General features: G+C 42.5%; 2 long non-coding RNA genes across 2 annotated transcripts in view; both read left to right on the top strand.

Annotated features, from left to right (window-relative positions):
• Positions 1-401: 401 nt before the first annotated feature.
• Positions 402-22873, top strand: part of LOC134158081 (uncharacterized) — a 203428-nt gene continuing 180956 nt past the window's right edge. The window contains exon 1 of the long non-coding RNA XR_009962580.1: positions 402-542. This is a non-coding gene — a long non-coding RNA (uncharacterized LOC134158081). The remainder of the gene's footprint in view (positions 543-22873) is intronic.
• LOC134158080 (uncharacterized) lies at positions 15961-22284 on the top strand. Its single transcript, XR_009962579.1, has 2 exons — positions 15961-16027; positions 22051-22284. It is a non-coding gene; the product is annotated as an uncharacterized LOC134158080 (long non-coding RNA).

The raw sequence follows: 22873 nt of genomic DNA, 5'->3' as shown, positions 1-22873 counted from the left end.
CTTTTCCCTGCTGCTTTAGGTCTGATGCCCTCCTGCAGCCATTTCTCATCAATCTTGCTTTTAAAGTTACAGTTTTTGGATAGGTTTTGCCCTTTTGACTGAAAGGAATTCTGTGCATCCTCCATGTGCCAGACCCCGGGTTCCTCCCTCTGGTTCGCTTTTCAGGTCTCATCATTTCTCAGAGCATGTCCTTCAAACCACACAACCCTGGCTGCCCTAGTGCAGCTCATCCTCTCCTTCAGCCAATATTGTATTAATTGCTCCATCCAAGGTTATTTTCACTTTTCCTTACCAAAACCGTGCCTAAAATAGCACCCCCTCGTGTCACTGGTGAAGAAATCTGCCGGCTGTCAGCACGCTGGGCATTCCCCATCCTTTCCTGCTCAGCAGGCATTGCTGGGTGGTGGGTGGACTCTGCATGGTAGGATTTTTCCCTGCCTTTGTCCCTCGAGGTCACTCATCAGGGTGCTGCTGGGATTAGAGGATCTGATCCCACTCAGCCCTTCCTTAGCAAGGCAATGAGCTGTGCCTGCATTTTAAAGGTGAGTGCTGGCAGGGAAAATGCGCATGATACACAAGTCATGCTCTAGCAAATTTGGCATCTTTTGGAGCGTGGCATAACTTGCTCCCTGGCAGCACAATTGATGGCCAATCTGCGTGCCAGGTAATTTTATAGAATAGTTACCAATTCCAGTGATTTAGAGGCTGGTTTCCAGGAGACTTGGGATGCCTGGATCCCTAGGCACTGTGCCTGCAGCTTTGCTCCAGCAGCAGGGAGCTTGCGTGGACACCAGCGCCTGATTGCAGGATGGCGTCCGGTTGCGAGGCGTTTGGTGACGTGTTTGTGGAGTAACACTTTGGAGAGGACCACAACTACTTCCAGCAGTTTTGAATGACTGTTGGCTTTTAGGAATACACTTTTGAGTTCCCTTTAGCTAACATACATAGGTTTTACTTTTTAAGAGGATTTCATAATTTGATTAAAACTTTGTATGACAAAGCAGTAGCATGATGAAGCAGTAACATGAGCGTTTTGCAACTGCCTTTAAAGGGGAAGCATTTAATTGTTTGGGGTTTTTAGGGAGATGAGCTACTCTCATGTTTATTAACAGGGCTGTGTCCTTGCAAGGCCGTTGCAGGCAGGTAAAGGCTGAGGAATGCTGTGCAAGAGGCTCCAGCGCACAGGGAGAGAACGAGCACTCCCAGTTATGAAGGATGGAGAGGCTGATGACTTCAGAAGGGAAGAGGATGCTGTGGGGAAGGTGTGCTGAGGTCTGGATTCTGTTTTTTTTTTTATCTGTGACTAAACACATTTCACAGTAGAGTTGGAGTAAGCTGTGCTGTGCAGCCCCAACAGCACAATGGGATTTCATCAGCCTTGAGAAAATAAGCAAGGCAGGGGAATTTAGTGTTGCCTCTTCTGCTGCGTAATTTCCCCACCTCAGGGCTTAGTGCAAGGTGCTGACTTGCAAATGACACATCATTACGAAGCCAGCCCAGAGCTGCAAAGCATTGCTGGGAAAGTGGTCGGGAGAGCAGAGGAAGCTGCCTCTTGGACTTGGTTCCTCCTGGTGTGGGACTTGCTCTGGGAACGTGTTGATTTAATTCCCACAAGTTGGTTCTCGGATGGTGCGAAGAAAGCTGCTGACAGTGACTGAAATGGGATTTGACACTGGAGAACCTGTTAGGCTCAGTAAATGTAGGTCTGCTGGGAAGCTTCAAAGGGTTGTATTTTAAGCCACTTTTCCCCATCATCGTTCATTTAGTATTTTTGAATCTCTGGTAAATGTAGTTTTTATGATGAATGAGCAGAAGTTGACAATAAAGCCGCCGAGAATGAAATGTGAGAAAAGTCAGAGCTAATCATATTTAAAATTATACAGGCTTATTTTTTTTCTTCATTGTTTGTGTAAAAATCAAGTATTTGAGAAATGGGTTTCAATGACTTATGCACCACGTTTAAAGATGGTCTGGCTTCTTTGATAAAATATGAACTATTTGAAAGATTTATAAGTGTCAGAAACCCTGCCAAACATTTTCGTATTTAGAGCAGCAGGAAACCGCTCTGTGATATTTTTAAAACAGGTATTTAGTCAAGTAATTGGTTACTTTTTATGTGGAATAAGAAAATCTGGTGCAACTGTATTGGACTTGACATAAAAGACAGGTATGTAATTTGTGAGCAAAACAGGCTGGAATGTACACATTGTACCTGGGGAAGTATTTTGAGAAAGACAACTCCTTGAGACAAAAAGCCAAACCAACAGACACGCTAGCTTGCATGCCAGGATTGTTTATCCCTCAGTTAATCAGCTGTGTAATGAGTGTCCAGAAACAATCCCTTCTGCCCAGGTAGTTTAAGTTTCAAACTTTGTAAGCTTTGCGGCCTTCATAAAATGGATTACATGGAAGTTGGATGAAAAACACATGTTTCTGAGAACATTTTGGTTCAAATACTAATAAAAAAACAAAAAGTGGCAATGTCAGTGCCAACAATTTACTAGGGAATATCTGAACCAGATGCCTCTAAACTATAATTCCAAGCAATTTGCCAGAGTTATGTATTTGCTTTATTCTTTAAGTCAAACTAAAGATATGCATGGTTTTTATTACTTGTGGATATAAACAAAAATGCGATGTGATTACAACTAATATAAGGCAGATAATGCCAAACAGTCATGATTTCTGTGACTACTGCACTAGCTAAAGCAAAATGGAAGCTCTGCTGGCGATTATGTGCAAAAGGGTTGTCAAAATGTGACTGTTCAGATTGAGACATATCAGACTGCAATCTGCTTAGTCATCAGATAAGAGCATTGGCTAAAACATCTATTTCTCCCCTTTTCTCACATCAGTGCATTCCCCCCCACCCCTGAGAGAATGGGAAAGAGATCTGCAAAACATGCTGAGTTACATTCTTAGCTAAAACAGTGCGCAGAAGGGACTCTTGGTAGGAGATACTTGTAGGCAATCTGTGACTTGCCAGTTCTTATTCAGATGAGCTGCTATCTGATGTTTGAAAAGACAGGCATTGACATCAAAATTGCCATCTTGAAAGGACAGAGTGAGTTTTAGCAGGAGTTTTTATGACATTACATGTCACTCAGGTTATAAAGGGTTCTAGCTGGCACTCCCACAAGCTGAAACAATCTTTACCTACTGTCAAGAGGCTCTCAGAAGAACTCAAATAATTGCCTTGAGTGAAGTGGCTACCTCAGTCAGCTGCGGCTTGACGCAGAGAGGTGCTGAACATCCTGTAACCCCCATATTCGCAGGTCGGACTCCAAATCAGCAGGGAGAAAAATACAGCAGAAACCAGAGAAAAGAGTTTCAAGAAGAAGCTTTGATTTAGAGAATTTTAGAGCAAAGTCACCAAAACCAAATCCCCCTGTGTGTTACAAAGAATCTGCAAAAGATTTGCAGTGGAGTCTCTGGTTTCATCCAGACAATGGCCTGCTGGGACACAGTCATTTCCGTCTCCCATCCAAGGGCTGTCGTGTCAGAGCCTGCTTGGAGGAGTATGGAAACTCATCACAGCTCTTCTGCAGAAATTGTGTTTGATTTTGGGAAAACCATGTTTTTTTATAAAGCAATAAGGAGTTACCTGGGTCCCTCATCTGAAGATCACCTGATATATAAAGTGTCTTCCTCTATTTACGTGATTCAAGGTTAACATGTGCTTCATTCCAGGTAGGATCAAACTTGGAGATGAGCTGGGTTCCACCTGCAATGCAAGATGTTTTTGTGCCTTTGAACCACCAAATCCTGAAGCAACAGCTGTAGGAGAGATGAGAATGACCACTACGATATTAATGCCAAAGCCCAATGTGAATAATTAAGTGTCATGGCTGCATAGTTGTCAGATACACACATCTTATATGTGTTTATGGTGCAGTTACATGAGGCAGAAGTTAAAGATGGGTGAGATTTGTTACTCCCACGGTGTCCTTCTCCTTTGCAGTGCCAGATTCCTCCGATGTTCTGGTTCCCTGGCTCCTCCTCCACCTCACCTCCTGAAGAAGCCGCAGGTGATACTTGCAGTCAAAGTGGACTCAACATTCCTGGCCTTACGATTCATACTTACCCTACCAGCTTGTGGCCAGGCCAAAAAACTGAAAAGCTATAGCCCATCGTGCTAGGACTATCAGAAACCCAGGTCAGGTAACGGGATTGTAATTCCATGGGGCTCGCCAAGAAGGAAACATGCCAGTGCAATTATAGTGGTAATTATAGCACCGTAGTCACCACCCACAAAGTACGACTCTGCAGAGTACAATGATTCCAGAATCAGTGTCCAAATAATATAATGCTCTTAAATTGCCTGTCCTGGTCCTCATTTGGACTGACCTCAGACTGAAAATGAATCTGGCTCTCCTGTGAATGGCCATGTGGACACCGGCAAACACAAATTGAAGGGGTAGTTTGCCTGCCTCTCCTATGCTTTCTCTCCACTGATTCACTTCAGGCAACAGCTGATGCTGAGATTAAGGGTCTGGTTTTGTTTTCATGTTGAACCCAACAAATTCAATGCAGAGTGTGTCAGATCAATGAGACAGAAATCACATCTACGGTCTCATCAGAGTCTCTCATTGACTTTTCATAACCACATTTCACTTTGTACTTACAGATGGTTTTACCACTGCTTTGGGACTTCTCAGTGCAGATATGACAAGAGCTAACCCATAGGTCTAACTGTTCTCATGGCATGGATCTCTCATTTCATTTGCATGGGATCTAGGCAGATGCTCTGACACAGCACAGCCTGTAAATCATGTTGGCTTCGAGATACTTGCGTTTGTGACATCCATGACGGAGTTTATGGGTTTGTATTCTTCCTGTGGAATAATAGGTACTGTGAATTTAAGTTCACATAACCCCCTGCCTTTTCAGTGAATAGTTAATTGTCAAGCCCAAAGAGTTGTGACTAAAAAGATTCCTCAAATCTTAAGAGTCATGAACAGGACTTGCAGCCAGCACGTAGAAAAGCCAAGGCTCAATGCAGCAAGCAGAGCCTTGGTCCTGCTGCTTTGTGGGCGTTGGATGAGCAGTTACCAATACTGGAACAGGCAACTTTTAAAATACAAATTAAAGTCCTGCCGCTCTCACAGGGTCTATTGACTCCACTAGGACCACCTGCATGCAGGAACCTGCCTCAGCCTCTCCTTTTGCAGGGCTGATCCTAGCAGCTATTTTCAAATCAACTTCATTAATACCTTTAATTACTATTTATCACAAATAGCTTGCAGTTTGCCACTATGATGGGCATGTTGCTGCATCACTCATATCCGTATTTGTTCTGAGCATCATTTAGTGTGTTTTTGTTACGATAGATTTTTGCTTGCTGTGGAAGCCTTTGATTTTGCAATGCTGTGGTGACGGGAGCGCTGTCCTGTTGTTTATACATTGCCATGTGCTTGCTCCAGGGACATTGTGCACAGTGTATCCACAAGCATGCATGCCTGCTTTCAGTGGGATCTGATGCCAACGAAAACACATTCTTCGAAGAGATAGGTTATTACTTAAGACTTTGTTACAGCAGGACCAATAGGCTATTTGAACCAGTTTAGTATTCATAATAATACATGGTTCGGAGCTGAATAAAAGGCTATAATTCTTTTGAGGGGTTCCGCTGACATAATAAACCACGAGAGCACAGCTAGTCAGCAGAAAGCAAAGACTGGATTATAGCTGGGCTCATCAGCATGGGACCGTACATGGTAGTTTTTCATGTCTGCAAAGGGATTATTTCTGAAGAGTTTTTTTCTCCTTATTCTAAATTACTTTAAATCTATAACCCAAAATGGAAGAATTGCTGGATGCTGCTTTCTGTGAGAAAAAACCCTCAGATAATATTTGCCATCTTCTCTATCCTAGTGTAATCAGATTTTATTCTGGAAATGTGTCCATGAATGCAATCCAATTCTTCCATTCTTTCACCTGTCCAGCTATAAACAAACTTGGTGCTGCTGTACTGCACAACTAAATCTGCACATCTGGCTGCTGCACAGATGTCTCCCTGTGATGTCATTCAGATGGCTCTTCTACTACCTGCTTAGGAGTTCTGCCTCTCTATGGGCTAAGACTGGACTCTATATTTATTTAAATGCATTCTGTGTATGATGTTGTGTGAGTTCTTTCCTGGGGCTATTTCAGCTACACCCATTTTCATAGGCAGGAGTGGGTCCCATGTGCCAAATATGCTTTGATTTTTGGTTGAGGTCATATTGCATTTATAAGTAGTTAGGGACAATTTCAAAATAGAGATGTGTTTATATAAATATTTATATTTATTTTTTTGATAGCCTCAGGAAACCAACTCAATGACTGAGGAAATAAATAAGCATGGAAAAAATCATAAGGGTATTGTTTTTTGAGTAGATTATAGGCAGATGATAATAACAAGCAGAATGAATAAATTGGAGAGGCAGAATTGACATTACGGATAGTAGCTTTAATGCCATGTACTGAACTTTCAGTACATCTTGTTTTAGGATTCATATTTCTTGAAAATCCACAGGAATAAATTAGATTCTGGGTAAGTGGTTCAGAGCTGTCTGGAGGGTGGAATGTGCAGAATGAGACCACAGGCAGGGTGTCCATGGTCTTCTGCTGCCTCCTGGGACTAACCTCTGCCTTTTCAAATCTCCATATTCAGTGAAGTTTTTATTCTGATAATTGATGGCACATTGGCTGAGGTAAATGCTGGTTATGTTTTTGTGTCTTCTTTCACCAGCAGCTTTGCTGGGTGCCCTGAGAGTCTCTGCTGAGCTTCATCTGCGTGTATTGTATAATGTCCCCAGCAGGAATTGGTTCTCCCCAGTCTCCTGTGACACATGAGGTGTTTCATCCCAAGTGGAAAATGGGCTGTCCCTGACTCAGATATGTAGTGGCCATGGAGCAGACCCCATTCCAGGGATGCAGAGCACTGGCAGCCTGGAGAAGGATGCAGCTGCTGGTGGTGTAGCATGGCTCTGTGTCAACCTCTCTCACCCTTGGGTTGGGGAATATGATGGAGAATGGGCACAGCAGCCTCAACACTGACTGTCCAGCTGCCAGAGTCTTTTTGGGAAACTGCAGGTCACAGACTTGAAACCGGTATAAATTGCACTGAAGCCAACCTTGGCTTGGATGGGACTAGGATTAGATTGCCAAAGGTTTTTCAATAACAGCAACCATCCTGACTAGTGACATAGTAATACTCATTTATACGATTTATGGGAACACTGTAGGTAATGATTCCAGCATATACAAGCAGGACTGAACTTCTTTTTAGTCTTCTGAATAGAGGCAGCCGTGTTAATACACACAGGACCTTAGTTCTCATAGGAATATACAGCACTGCCTGTGGCTGGAGGAGCTGTTTACATCCATCATTTCAACTGGTCCCATTAGGAGTTTTTGAAATCAGCAAAGAAATTTCACTGATGTTGAAACTAGGAGACCAGGTAGCCTGCTATCTATGTTACCTTTCCATGTTCATCTGACGACTTGAGTAGCATGGTCAGGCATGGGGATGTTGTTTGTATTTGGGTCTAGACTATCAGTGAGTATAGAGCTTGTATTGTCTTGGCTGGGCCCATCATTGTGGGCAGACTGTCTGACTACAGTGGGTTGAGTCCTGAGATCATACCAGCAATTCTTCTTCCACAACCCGTCTCCCATTATAGGCTGCTGGAACACACTGGGGTATTTCCAAATTCTTTTCTGCATCTGTCTGGGAGGGTTACGGAGTTCCCTCAGCCTTTCTTTCAATGAACGTGTGTGGCACGCTGGATGTACTAAGCAGGCCAAAATCTTTCATTTTTCATTTGCAAAAAAATTAGGCTGTTTGGTTCCTTCACTGCTGGGTAAGATTTATTAGGTATGGAAACCAGAGCGTACCCCCACCAGAGCACTCCTTACACTGTACAGTCCAGGGCACCCTTGGAAGTATATGGGTATACATGTCTGTATATACTGTGTGTGTATACATTCCTTGCCATGTGCCTGGAAAGCAGCATTCAGTGCAGATGTCCTCAGCTGGCTAAGGAGCAGTGAGAATAGATTCAAGCTGGTCTTGTGACAGTGTTACACAATAACGAGCCAGGGAGCCTGAACTGTATTTTGTGCATCAACAGACCTAACAAAAGAGAGTCAGGCTTGGGAGGCTCAATGCAGCTGGTTTGTGTGTGTTATCCACCCTGCAGAAACCAGGGGGAGTAGAGAGAATAGCACATCCCAGGGAGCTCCAAGCTTACTCCTGGGCTTCACAGGTAACATCTTGCAGTTTAGTGGAACACTGATTTTGCTCTCAAAACCTTTATAGATTCCTCAGGTGACCCAATCACTGCTTATCAATCATCTCAACTGGTTTAAATGCAGATCAACAGCATCTTGAAGGTATTTTGAAGGACATGGGATGGATTAGTGATTTGAGATCAGCTTGGTTTTGGAGTCCTTTGAATTCAGGTGACTGAAAAGGGATTGGTTTTAGGCAATTTTAACTGTCTCAAATGTATTGAGTATTCCTTTTTCCAGTCAAAAGTCTTTATTAATTAGCTGACATAATAGTTCTGTGACTCTTCTGTGAAGTTTTGAGCAAATCTGTACAATTTATTGAGCTTACAAACAGCTCCATCCCTTTAGTGTGCCAAAACATGTCTCCTGAAATAATCAGATGATTAAACGTCCTACCAGGAGGGTATTTTTGATGTCTAGTCCATGCAAACTTACACTTTATCTCATTAAAGTGATTTGGAGTCCATTACTCTCTTACCAAAAGTTCCCTCTGTGTTTTAAGGACACAAACAACGTAATATAAATGAAGATGTTGTCACTTCTCAAATCTTTGATTAGATTGTGTGTCATTCTCTGACACATCTCTTGAACATTTATGGGTTTAAATGACATTCAATAGACAAGGGCTTTGCCTTGATGTTTGAGTACTGTTTTAGTCTGATGGCACCATACCTAAACGACAAACATTTCACTTGGTGTTTTATCACGGGTGTCTGCTACATGGGGATAACAGTAGTTTTGTTTGTAAATGAAAGTTTCACTAGCCAATGCACACGCCTAAGTATCTCTTGGCATTTCTTACTGCTCCAATTGAGCCTGCTGAGGGCAACTTAGATAGTTGCCTTTGGCTGTGCTCCAGGATGTGATTTTGTTTCTCTTTTATCCCCATTTGACCAGTGTGATGGTAATAGGCCTTCTGTCTACCAGAGAGCTCTTAAACCAGAGAGCTCACTCTGGTTTAAGCATAGTCTGATTGTGGATGAGGGCTAGGTCCTAACTTCTGTGTTTCTGGAGAAGGGACTAAGGTGTCATGAGAGCTGCTCTTCTTGTTATGCCCTTTCTGTTCCTTCTGCTGTCATGTCTGCCAGCCTTTAACTCACTGAACTATTTCAGAGCCAATCTCTTCTCTTGTGACACCAGGTACACTGAACTCTGTCCCTATGACGTGACTTTCCACCAGACGTACCTGCTACTTGTTCTCCTGCAGAATATGGTCTTTGGACCAACATCAGCTGGCAGAATATGGTCTTTGGTCTAGCATGAACTGGTCCAGCAGCTGATTGCCACCAGGCAGTAGAAACAGAATCATAGAATCACAGAACAGTTAGGGTTGGAAAGGACCTTAAGATCATCTAGTTCTACCCCACTGCCATGGGCAGGGACACCTCACACTAAACCATGCCACCCAAGGCTTCATCCAACCTGGCCTTGAACACTGCCAGGGATGGAGCATTCACAGCCTCCCTGGGCAACCCATTCCAGTGCCTCACCACCCTAACAGTAAAGAATTTCTTCCTTATATCCAATCTAAACTTCCCCTGTTTAAGTTTTAACCCATTACCCCTTGTCCTAGCACTACAGTCCCTAATGAAGAATCCCTCCCCAGCATCCTTATAGGCCCCCTTCAGATACTGGAAGGCTGCTATGAGGTCTCCATTCAGCCTTCTCTTCTCCAGGCTGAACAGCCCCAACTTTCTCAGGCTATCTTCATATGGCAGATGCTCCAGTACCCTGATCATCCTTGTGGCCTCCTCTGGGCTTGTTCCAGCAGTTCCATGTCCTTTTTATGCTGAGGACACCAGAACTGCACACAATAAAAAAGTGGCACAAGCACATGGACAATCCTTTCTCATGAACAGAGTTTCATGAACAGGCTTCACCACAGTTTTGCTCGGAGTGCACACGGGGAGTAGCTCATCATGTCACCCTGGAGGAACAGTGGGGAAACCACGAGCTATCTCCAGAGTCAGCACTTGTTCTTATTCCCATCCAGTAGACATGTCTGAAAAATGTCCAGGAGCAAACGTATTAGCACAGTTAACAGACAGATGAACTCAGTCCAAAACAGCATCTTAATCTCAGTTAATTAGCTGCTCTTCACAGTCGTAAAACAAGGTAGATGAAGGTCGCTCAAAACCCACAGCACTAGAGATAATGATCATTTTATTAAAAGTCCACCCTTATACAGACATGAACTTCACTAAGCTGGATTTCTCCTGAGGTAGCTGATGATTCCAATTTATTTACTTCTGGCACTTCCCAGGTACTTCAGCCATGCATGCTTTCTATGGGTCAGAGTCATTTCTGATCAGCAGCAAGGCTTTCAGGATGCCAGTGTCATACCTCCACTGGCAGCCCAGTGACCAACATTTTGCCTGAGCCTTGGGAAGAGTTTCTGATGGTGACTTTGCTGCTTCAGCAACTTCTAGTTTTCCCTGATGTGGTTTCCCTATACTTGGGCAATCCTGTCACTGGCGACCTTTGCCTCTACACTGCCTAGAAATGCCATCCGGCCTCAAACCCACGTGGGAAACAGACGGTCTCCTCCGAGCTGTGGGACACCTACCACAAGCTTGCCCTTGGGCCTCTTCCAATTTTTAGCCAGTTCACTAACGATCCTTTTTGGAAGGGCTTTATTCTACACAGATGATAGGAATGGAAATTACATACAGATGGGATTTAACAGCTGGTGCTTTAACAAGACCCCTATTTCTGCTTCCCTGGGGAAATCTGTCCAAGTTAGGTTCATTCCTTACCTTCTTTTTCTTCACCAATATAGATTTTGAAGTTCTTTCTTTCAGTTGTTTATGACCTGATTTTCAAAAAAGCTTTTTAAATGGATCCCTTGTAAGAACAGGCATCTTTTCCCATTATGACTTTTGCATTCAGCTCAGAAAAGCTGCTTCCCAAATCCATCACTGGGCTGAAGTGCTCCATCAGGACCTACCAACCCAGTCTCCTCATTTCACATTATGTGCCAGGTCCACCTCCTCCCTCTCTCTGGCATTTCAAAAGGTTTTCATTGTAGCTGTCTGTCTGCAAAACCAGAGTCAATGCAGCAAACAGAGAAAAAGAAATAGTTTTGTAAGAGCAATTGCTAAAGCATTTTGGTATAACCACCTAAAATCCTTCACAAATGCTGCAGCGGCTTCTCAGCAGCCCTCCAGTCACACAGCCCCCCATCTGATGTGCTTTTGTGCATCATCTGCACCCTACTGAATGTCTTCACCACTAGAATAATTTTTTCCTAGCTGAAAGCCTTTGCCAGCTGTGCTAATACTTGCCTATAAACTTGGTTACAGAGATTTCACAACTCCAGCAGGCAGAACTTTACTCTTAGCCCCTGCTTAAAGTGCAGGCTGAAATCTTGAACTTGGTCCTTTCTGAGAAGTTTCTTTCCCTTTGCAGGCACACTGCAGTGAATGTTCATTGCCCATTATCCCATGTAAACCAGGCTGCCTTCTGTGAATTTCAGCTAAAAAAAAGATACGTTGTGTTCTTTGCAGTGAAATAAAAAGAAGTCCCTCAGAACACATTTCCACCTTATTAAAAGGGATTATTTTTGTGGCGACAAATTTTGGAGTTAAGAGTATTATGTTGGGCAAAGTTTGGTAATGAATGCTGGTGTTATGCGGCTGATCCTGATGGCTTGTCACCAACTAAGTAGTCATTTACCTGCTTATCATGTTTTTCAAGCATTTTCCTTTGAAGGCTCTGAGATAGGAGACTGGAAGCCTCCTTTAGTTAGTGCTTGGACAGGTTGTGTTCTCAGGGCAACTTAATCAAGTGCTGTTGAAGCACTAGATTAGGCCAAAAACTAAGATCTCTGTCAGAAAAAAATACAAGACAGCAAACATCTGCTGAGGAAAGTATGTTGGAGAAAGGCATCATGTTCCTGCTTACTATACCCACTGTTTGGATGTTCCCCTGAAGACTGGCCAGTGCAGAAGAGGATGTGCCACAGCCTCCCTGGCTGCGGGGCTGACTCTGGTGCAGCATCTACAGGAACACACAGCAACAGGGAGCACAAACTGAGCTGCTGAACTGCTGCTCCACCTGCACAGCTCCTGTCTCTGCAAGCTCTTGGGTGGAGAGATGGAGAGCAACAAGCTCCCTGCTGGGCTGCTCATGCAGCAGCCTTGTCCCTGCAGCTGAGGCTGGCTGCTGCAGATCTGCTAAAGCATGAAATCGAGGATAGCAGCAAATTTGGGTAGTGTTAGGGGTGGGGAAGAATAGAGAAGAAGGGGGAGAGAGGCTTCATTTAGACCTCACTGACACCTGTTGCCTGTTCTGTCTCTGCCTCTTCAGCCTTGGGCTAATGTCTTTCCATATTAATAGGAAAAACCACAGATTTTATTCTGCTGTTGAAGCCCTGTCTTTACAAAAGGGGACAATTGCCTTGGATTCAGACTCTTGTGTCTCTGTGAGCATATTTCCAGGATCAGGTTCTCCTGCCCTCTCATTCACTTGGATCTTCAACCCAGCAGGAAGCAGAGCCATAATGATTGTTATAGTCCTTCTCTCTCTTTCATTATTTTTAAGCTTTTTATTTTAAACTGGGAGTTCTGGTATTTCTGTGCATGATTTGCACAAGGATTTTGTTGTTTTAAGCTTGGTTTATCAGTTGAGATGGTGTTTATTGCTGTGTTAGTATTGTGACTGTAAAGGAACAGTATGTTTTCATCCGCTATGTTCCTTTCCTGAGCAGATCAATCCCAATGAACTCTTACTCAGCAAAGGATGTGAGTTCTACCAAACATTTGCTCAGAAAAGACATTCCGTGGTTAGGTATGCTGGCATGTTTGCTGATATGACCACACTCCAATAGTACATGGTCAGAGCTGGCATGTGATTTATGGTAGTGAGGTTGATTGTAAAGCAAGGGTTTCTTGCTTTAAGAAAGCATTGGGTAAACACCAAATCACACTTAAAAAGTACATGAAATTTGAGAAGGAGAGAGAAAAATGATTTAGATTTCAGTTCTGTAAACCTTGACGATGTCCTTTTGAGTGCCCTGTGCCAAAAAACCAAACCTCGGTGATTCTCAGGCTGTTTAAAAGAAGCAGGAGAAAGAGAGCCAGTCCTCCATGAGGCTCTGCCAAAGCCTCAAGTAGAGGCAGACGCTGATGTCAGAAGAAAGCTGCTGTGATTGTCTTGTTTCCTATGAGATTGACAATACGTGTGACACCATCCCTGTGCCCAGTACAACTCTGTTGGAGTTTTCCATTGGCTTTGATGAGAATTGGCTCAAATCCGACATTTGTCTAATGTGTTAATGTGTTAACTGTGTCAAAAACTTTACGACACCATTGCCTATTGTACAGCTGATGATCTATTGGATGATAACTGTATCTGAATAGGACAGACAACCACAGGAATTTCCCTCAGTGTCTGTTGCATTGTTATTAAAGACAGAACTATCCTATGGCTCTGACAGCACGATTGCAGCATAACAACAACAGATATTCCAGGCAGTTAACTTTTGAGTTGCTGCTTAATCACCAGACTAATGAAGTGTTGTTAGACTGAGCTGAAGACAGTTTGCCCTTGACTGGATGGTTATTATTTTTAAGGATCGCATCATTTCATTATTTTTGGTCAAGGATTAAAAACAAGTCTCTGGTTTGTGTCCAAGCCTTAGATAAAGAATATCATAGCAGAAAGTATGTGAGGAAAGCCCTACATGCCCTCCCTGACATTCCTATCATCAAGGGGTTTATTGTTAAGAATTGTGCGTGTGCAACTGCATGACTGAAGTGCTTAATTTGCAGTTGTAGTGTTTAATGGCTATTAAATAATGCATCTGTACAACAGTTACATCTGCAGGGCAGGTCTGTCTTATCATTCTAGAGCATTATTAGGATAGTCCCCCTAAGTTCAAAATGAAGCAATACTTCACCCTTCAGTTTTGTTGATCAAGCCTGACATCTGTGCCTTTTCCTTTCTCAGTGTAAAGGAAAGCATATGTTTTTTTTTGATGAACTTTCTCTGCCCACAGGTTTGGTTCTGTAAAGGTAGAGCCTTTGTGTTTTCAACAGCTACAGTCTCCTAAAGTCCTTTTAGCAAGCATGGCTGAACCCCAAGGTCCTTTCTTAGGGTTAACTCTGCTTCTTGGTCACATTGACTTAAATGGGAGATTTGCTTGAGGAAGAGGGTGAAACTTGGGATTTGATGCAGTATGTTCTGTGAAAGGACATTCACCCATAACCTGTATTGCCTTCACTTGGCAGTATTGTTTTATCTTGTATATCTGACACCCTCACTGCTTACGTAAGAAAATCGTTTGTACTGTCAACAGCTCTGTTTAACCTTTAATAGTAAAATTAGTAACTAAACCCAAGAGGCCAAGTGCTGAGGGTAAGGTTTCCATTAAAGTCAATGGTAATTTTGCCAGGGACAGGTCTGGAAAAGCCCTGAATTTTTACTCAGGATTTACCCCAGCAAGCTTTTCAGTAGCCTCTGTTTCTGCTCTACAAAGAGAAACTAGGACTACAGTGGCAGAGAGAGGAAACGTTAGAGGAACCTTTCTGTATTTTCCATTTAATGACTTTATTGGATGAGACATCTGATGATACCAGGTTTTTCTAATTCTCATTTTTATAAGCTATCTAATGCGCAGAAACGTCAGTTCTGGGCATATGTTCTTGTCCCTGGAGTCTTGTTCAGACATTAGAGAAACATTTCTAACTCAAAAGATAAACACTTCTGCTGGAGTTCAGGGACGGAAATTGTTTTCATCGCAGCAGGTGTTGCCTATTAGTTCTACTAGAACTAAAACCCTAAGCTGGGCTTTAAGTGAGATGCATAATCAAGCTCTTACATCATTGTGAGATGTACCGTACTTGAACCTTTTGCTTGCTGAGACTGTATTTCCTCCAAGAAACATCCTGTTTTGCAATCTCCCAAATTCCCCATGTGCCATACAACATTAGGGATTTCATCACCTCCTGGGCACACAAGCTATGCTTTCTGCAGAAGACCCATAGGGAGGGAAAGACAGAGAGCCAGACAAGTCAGAGGTTTCCATAGTTCCTGGTGGGACCATGTGATCTATGAAAGATAGCTTTATTTTTATTCCACACACCCTCTCCTCCCGCCTTTCACTTCATGCTGTTTCCATTCTAGACCTGAGTCTGTCTAGCAGGCTGCTGATTGCATCATGTAGAGGAAGGGATCATACTGTCTTCAGTCCTGTTCAGTTGTTTCAGGCCCCTTCTTGCTTTTAATGGCCTTGGCTGCTTTATTTTTGTCCTTTGCCTTGCTGTCATACCTGTAGTGGACAAAATAGGCTGGTAAAAGGTATCACTGTTTGTAGAGTCAGTTCTTCATCTCTAGCTTTCATCAAGGTTTACTGCTAAAGGAAGCAAATTTATTTGCAAGTTATATCTTTATATTTAAGAACAGAATATATTTCTTAGCAGTTTTTTCACTTTGTGTCTTTGCTGCAAGTCTTTACTTATTTCTTTTGAACCTAGCTTGACTCACCTGAATTCACTGGGGATCGTTAGTTGGGTTTATGAAGAGGTTTGCCAGAGCTCAGTCAGAGCTTGCAGACTCTGATTGCCCTGGGTAGTTTCACCTGGGTTATCACTCGTGTTCTGTGCCTGCTGCTTCTGATCTGTATTTAGGCTTAGCCCTTGATATTATGGGGCTGCTGTTCTTGGCCTTATGCCTTACTTTGAGCTCGTTTGGTGCGCTGCATTGTGGCTGATCCTGGTTGTGACCATGGGAGTTGCGCAGCTCCTTCCAGGTACTGGGGGGCTGTATCTCTAGCTGGGGTGCTGTCCTGCTCTCATCCTTGGTCCTGCTTCTCTGTCCTTTGCAGAGAACTTGCTCTGTCTCCTCCCTCGGAGGATTTGACCTTCAGTTGCTGCAACTGCTTTCTAGAGAGATTTGCCCTGAGGATTGCTCACTTGTTCTATTTTGTACAGCTGACCCAGGTCAGGGTTTAAAACCTCCTTACAGCTCTGCTGCTTTTTCACAGGTTGTGCCACAGCTGCAGTGCTCACTGTTTAGCAACAATATTCCATTTTTCTACCTTTTACAGTCAATTGTATTTAAAACATAGAGGAAAATGAGTTTTTTTTTTTAAGAATTTTTGCTTTTTGGTGTGTTTGTTTTCTCTTTATAACAAAAGAAAGGTATGATAATTACAGCCACTAATTCACTGGATTAATCACTGCTTAGTCGCCTATGAAACTGCAGTTAAAATGGCACTGACTCTGAAGAGTGCCAGGCAAAGCTAGAAAGAAAAGTGCCCATAAAGTTTCTTGGTAAAACTCATCAGGACTTGAATCATCTTTTAAAGGTAAAGTGCCTTATTAATGTGTATCCAGCAGAAAGGGGGGGGTGGTTAGAAAGAAGCAGAGAAAGAAAAATCTTAGCATGCTTATCCTATGCGAATGTTCTTTCAGTGTTACGGCAAACCGTCCTGTGCTGCAGGATAAAGCACACACAGGAGAGAGCTGCAGCCCGGAGCAGCACTTTTTCCTCATCCCACTAGAGGGTGGGTGCAGTTTGGACAAGCGAGGCTTTGGCTGGCTGAACTCTGCCTGGCTTGGCAAGGGGCACAATGGGAGTGCGAGCTTTAATTTATCACCTAACCAGGGTGGCGGGGCTGCCAGAATTGGCAGTCGGTACGTCAGAAAATATTTAGCTTGGGGACGGATGCAAGTGTTTCCCCTCTATAATTCATGCTCTATAGTCAGAAGATGCTATAAGTATTAATAATATATAAATTGAGTGAGCCAAATGCTTTTGGTTTTAGTAGCTTGAAACAAAAGTGTCTATGCTCTTTTTCTAATTGATTTATAAGTTCCTCATGTGGTATGCTCTGTGAGGCTCACTGGCAGAGTGTTTAAAAAGTGCTTGTTTCAGAGATGGGAAAAATAGAAGACATAATAGAACAGATTGTATTTTCTTTTGATTTAATATTTGCAAAATCAATCATTCTGTGACCAAACAAGACGGGCAAATAAAACAGTACCCTGATCATAATCTCCACTTTAGCAATGGAACACAGCTTGTACTTTAAATATCAGTGGTTTAGAGAGAATATGATTCATTGTATAGCTGTCAGTGCCATTGGAACCAACTTCCCTGAACTTTAGTTCAGATGTAACAGGCTAAAACATATTGTCTCATTTTTTAATTTAATATTTGTATTTTTCACCTATTCTATTGGTTTGTTTGTAGGAGCAGAGAATGCAGTCTTGGTTTAGGGTAGAGGTAGAGCTAAATATTTTTGTAGCTGAGCTATAAAGCTTGCCTGAGAAGGTGGAATAAAGGTAGAAAAGAACAAAAGTGTACAAAGTCTGGGAGGAGAGAATCTAAAAAGTGATTGAATTGACCAACATTAATTTGATGTCTAATAAAGCAAGGAAAGGGATTAGAGCTCTGCACCAGGGAAAGGTTCAAGAGAGAATGCTATGGGCCTGCTTCTTCCTCTGTTAGAACAGACGTTAACATGAGAAATAATCACAATGTTGCTTTTTTGACACAAAGTTGAATTAATTTGTGAAGTCCAGTTTATTGATAAGTCAGAGCTTTGATCTTAAGAAGAGGATGTGCAGTTACATTAATCAAGCTGAAATAAAAAGGAAGAGAAAAGAAGAAAGGACAATCCTCTGACTTTGTCAGGTGCCGTCATGAAGAAATATGTCAGTCTTTCATATCTGGGATAACACGGTATAATGTTGCACAGTTGATATAAGAGCACCAGAGTCCTGCCTTGGGTCAAAGGCAAAATATTGCACAACTGACCCAGGTGCTTTGCAGGCTTCATATATCCATTTTTAATCTCCTGTTAAAGCATCAGTGTTGGCCTCTGCAAAGAGAAGATGGATCACTGAGCCTGTTCTGGCGTGATAGTTCCTATGTTTTGTTCCATAGAAAGGGTTGTGATCAACAAAAACATTGCCAACCTAGGTCACTTGCCAGTTTATGAGCAATGGGATTGCTTTGTTGGTTTATGCAGCCCTGGTTGTTTTTGCTGTTATTGAAATGTGACATTGGCTGACAGCTCTGTGGGATCTCGCATATGGAGACTTTGCTCCACAGGGATGGGAGAAACTGGACAAATTATAGCGGGTTTTCACATATGGGGCCAATTCATGCCTGATGAACCCCTGTGGAAGCTGTTGGCGCTGCACCAGCCAAGAGGTTGACCCGTCATATCCACTGACTCATTGTGGTGCCGTTTGTCATGATTAAAGCACTTGAAATTTTCCTCCTAATGGGGGACCATGCTGAGTTTCAGCATGTACTGCACTGCTGCCTGCCTGTTTCTGTTGTTGCTAGATCTTCTGGAATTGTTTGTGTTTGTTTAAAAGGAGAACAGTGAACTAAGCTGGTGGTTGAAACAGCACATGAGGTTTAGTTGGATTATAAAAACATTTGACATTCTTTGTCACCTTCTTAAACGTGTGATGTGAACACGTATGGGAGCTGGCAGTGTGGCTAAAGAGGAATCGGATGACAGGAATGAGACCAGAATGGTGAGAAGCAGAAGAGATGTGAACACAAAAGTGATTTTTTTTTTTTCTAGGATGGTTCCAATCCATCCTTCATCCAATAGGCTTGCAAGCAGACAGTACTGCTGAAGCAGTGATAAACATGTCTGCAGAAGATGGTATCCTAAGATGATGACCAGAGATGAAGGGGAAATGAATTTCCAGATCTTTCAATTGTGTTCAAAGATCTGTATGTGAGAAAAGGTGGGGAAAATTTCACCCACAGTCTGTAGTGCTATACCTGTGTTAGTCATGGTTCAATGTGGCCTGGTGTATTTGATAGGCTGTATTTGCAGTATATTAGAGAAGCTGATGAGGACATAAATGTGAAGATACAACTGCTGTACTGTTTTCATAACAATTTATGGCCACGGGTTAGAAAGCAAAGAAGCAAAGATGTTGGTATGAGTGATTTAGTAAAACCAAGTTCAAGTCCATTGTTATAAATGGTCTCTTGGGGCATAATATGGGACTTGCTTCCACTTCTTGCAATGTGTTGTGGAGGAGGGGACTAGAAGAGGAAAAGTAAAAATCCAAGAAAATGTGTGAGGCTTGAAAAGAGTAGCAGGGCTGTAGGCTCAAGAAGAGAGCCAGAGAAGCATCATCTAAATTATTTAAGATGCTTCAGAAAGGCTGAAATGGTGAATAATGATCTGGCAACTGAAAGAGTTGTGTGGGTTTTTGGTTTGGTTGGTTTTTAGTGTTTGGTTGGATTTTTCTTGTTCTTTTTAAAAAGAACTGGTAGTAATGCAGCCAACTAGGAAGGGCAGTGACAGCAGACTAAGAAGTAATGTGAGCAGTGGAAGGAGAGAGTGGTGGAGAGAACTGGAGACACCTTCCTTTGGAGGCAGTGGGGGCATGCAAAGTAATGACTCCTATCACTCATTTTACTGCATTTCTGAGCACTGGTTTTACATGTTGCTAACTTTGGGCAGTGGAAACAACAGATTACAAAGAAGGAGGAGGAAGCAAATGTGGCCCCTGGGCTTTGACTATGTCCCTCAGCCACTACCATATAGTGCTTGGCCTAAAGGAGTCTCCTCCTAGTGTTTATTAACTGGACAGGGATGAACATGAACATGTGTTAAGCAGATCACATAATCTGTCCAGTAAGACACCATGGCTGTAAGAGCATTCTTTTTTTTTTTTTTTGCAAAAGTGCTTAAATTTTAACAAACTGTGGTCAATAGCAGCCAGTTGTTCTCTCCATACACATGAGCTCACATGTAAGTTCTGCTTTAGGTCAAGTTGTTAGCACTGACACTGTGTATAAATGAGCACAGCAGGCTATAGAGAAAAACAGTTGTGATCATGCAGAGCCCTGAAGTTCCAGGATAAAACCTGATTTTCATATACTTTCTGAAAACAAGGAAAACTTGGGTGTACTATATGTGGAAGCAATCAAAGCACTGTCTAATATCAAAGACTTCTGTTTTAATGAAATTTTATTCTGCATAATTTGGAGGAGGAACTCTGACAGATGATTGCTCTTTCTTCAGAACTTGTTTGAGATAGTGGCTGGTGAGGTTCTAGTTGGAATTGGAAGGAGACATGAGGGTGAGCCAGGGATGACATACACGTGGTGTTGGTCATGTCTGTAGATGGACCGTGAGAAAAGTGAGGAGTCAGGAAAGACAGGGTGGACACAGCTGTGAGATGCAGATGAAAAGGAGGATGCAGAGATTATAACAGGCTAAAATTGAGGGTAAGGAAGGTTCAGAGTCAAAGGGTGTAGGTCAGTGTTAGAGACAGTCAGGAGGTTGAAGATGGAAGGTGAAGCCGATTGATATTGAGCAGTTCAGTGTTAAAAGAGCTAGCAGAACTCAAGGAAGAAGGGCTTTATGTTTCATTTTGTCCTTGTCTTGTGGTCTGGAGTCTTGAACCCTGTTTCACACCCCTTCAACTGAGCACAGCCTTTCCCAAGCACTCATAGACTGGGGCACTGCTTGGGCTGGAGCACTCCAGCCCTAAACAAGCAGAAAATTCAGCCCCCCAACCGGCTCTGACAGTACTGTTCCTTCCAAAGGCTGACATCATTCCTGGAAAGCCACATTCCTGATGTTACACCTAGGGATGGATTTAGCTACTGTATTTGAGACTGTGTGTCCTCAATGTATAAACTGGGCATGTTAAAAACTAGTAATAAAATAAACCCCCCCAGGCAACAAAACACAACCCCCTGACCAAAAAAAAAAGTCCTGTCTTATTGCCTTCCATATCTTGCTTCTGCCTGCAGAATCTCTAGGCAATCTTCTCTCAGTCTGGAGGTAGCTTTGGCTTCACAGTATGGTTTTTGAAGGGCCACCTCCATCAGCTACTATGTGTTAGAGCTGTAAAAATAAGAAAAATAATAATTTTCCTCCCTGGAAACCAAATCAAACCACAGTACAGATCTGACAGCTCTCCAAGCAACTGAAAACAATCAGTCATAAAATGCTTTTAAATCAACAAATAGGGAACCAAAGAAATATCAACTGAGATTAATCACTATCAATTGTTCCAAGGTTTTATAACAAAGGGTCAGGAGGAGGAATTAGTCTTGCAGACTTTACACCCTTTCTTCTTTTTTATCCAAAGCAGTTATCCAAGTCAGTAAAAATGAGGTAATTATATTGCAAAATTCTTTGGATGAGAATGAGACTTGGTTCTAAAATCTGAAGCTACATTTACCCACAGCAGAAAATTGCTGGAAATCAGGAGAATAGCAGCTTGCATGTTTATTTTTCCTAGAAGAAAACAATTGACTCTTCAGAACTCATTTTGGAGTGACTGAAAACAGATGGCAATGGAGATGATTTGCAACCCAGAAGCATCAGGGTGGTTATGGATTCCTGGGAGCTTGTGTCTTGTTTGCTTGCCTCAGGCTTAAACAAATATGAACTGGACTGTGAAGCAAAAGAGACCTTTCAGGAGGCAGGAGTTCTCAATCTCTGATCTATTATACTGAGAGAATGGGAATGCAGCTATGTTCTTCCTCTGCTGTGATTATTAATAAGTTGTGTGCTAGGGACTGGGCAGAGCTGGCCTTGCCTTCCCCACATCCTGCAGAATTTGTATTTAAATCCTGTAGTGGGAGGAAAAAGGTGTGCAAAACTTCAAGACAGAAGCTTGAAAAAGAGGCGTCCCCACAGTTTTGTTCATGGGGGTGTTCAGCGGCAGCAGGTCTTCCTGGTAACTGTATAACAGTTATCTTGTTTTGCAGTAACTATAGCTATATATGATTGCAATGCACCAACAATGAAGAAAAATCATCTCTCTGTAGGCTGTATGCAGAAGACCTCAATGGATCTCCCAGTGTTTTTGGGGATAGCCTGCTCTCCAGGAATGCAGCAAGGAAGACAGACTTGTGATATGGAAATTGGTTGTCTTTATCAGAATAAAGCTAGCTGCTCAGTGTTTGAATAAAGCACCTTTTGCTATGATGCTTTTTCAGTGTAAATACACCAAGATTTTGAAGTCTCTTTCTAAGCCAACAAACAAATGCATTAAATGGCAATGATGCTATATTTCTACTTGCCAGAACACCCAAACCAGGCTTGCTATTTTTCTATTAGCCATTGAGGATAGTGATAGAAACTACTCATTTTTCTGTGTGTGAGCTATATAAAAAAATAAGATGTGGATACTCATTTCATTTTATGTATGAGTCTTACATTTCTGTTACTCACTGTGTGATTTTTATCATTCTGTCAATAGTATTGACAGAATCAGGTACTGCTTCAATTAATTGTGCAGCTAGAGGACACCCATGACAATACGTTTCTTGATCCAGGGAAGTGTGTAAGTAAATGCTTAATAAATTCATATTGTGAACAGTTGTGCTTGCTTAACAGAGGCTTCTGTATTTAAAGGCTAGCTTGTATGTCTATGCTTTGGTGGATCAAGGAGCAGGTACACGCTTTCACAATGCTGCTTCTTACAGAGTTAAAATGACACTGTCGGGAGTTTCCAGAGCAAACTCCCATTTTCAGGTCAGACCTGTAGCACAGCAAACTGCCTGGGATCTGACGGTGGAGCTGTCACTTCTTTGTCACCTTCTTCATCCTTAGTTCTCAAGATGAAGATGGGCCAGACCTGACTGCCCA

This window comes from Pezoporus occidentalis, unplaced genomic scaffold, assembly GCF_034315485.1.
Source record: "Pezoporus occidentalis ecotype Australia unplaced genomic scaffold, CSIRO_AGI_Poc_V1 ctg124, whole genome shotgun sequence".
Classification (NCBI taxonomy): domain Eukaryota; kingdom Metazoa; phylum Chordata; class Aves; order Psittaciformes; family Psittacidae; genus Pezoporus; species Pezoporus occidentalis.
This window is presented reverse-complemented; position numbering and strand designations above follow the sequence as displayed.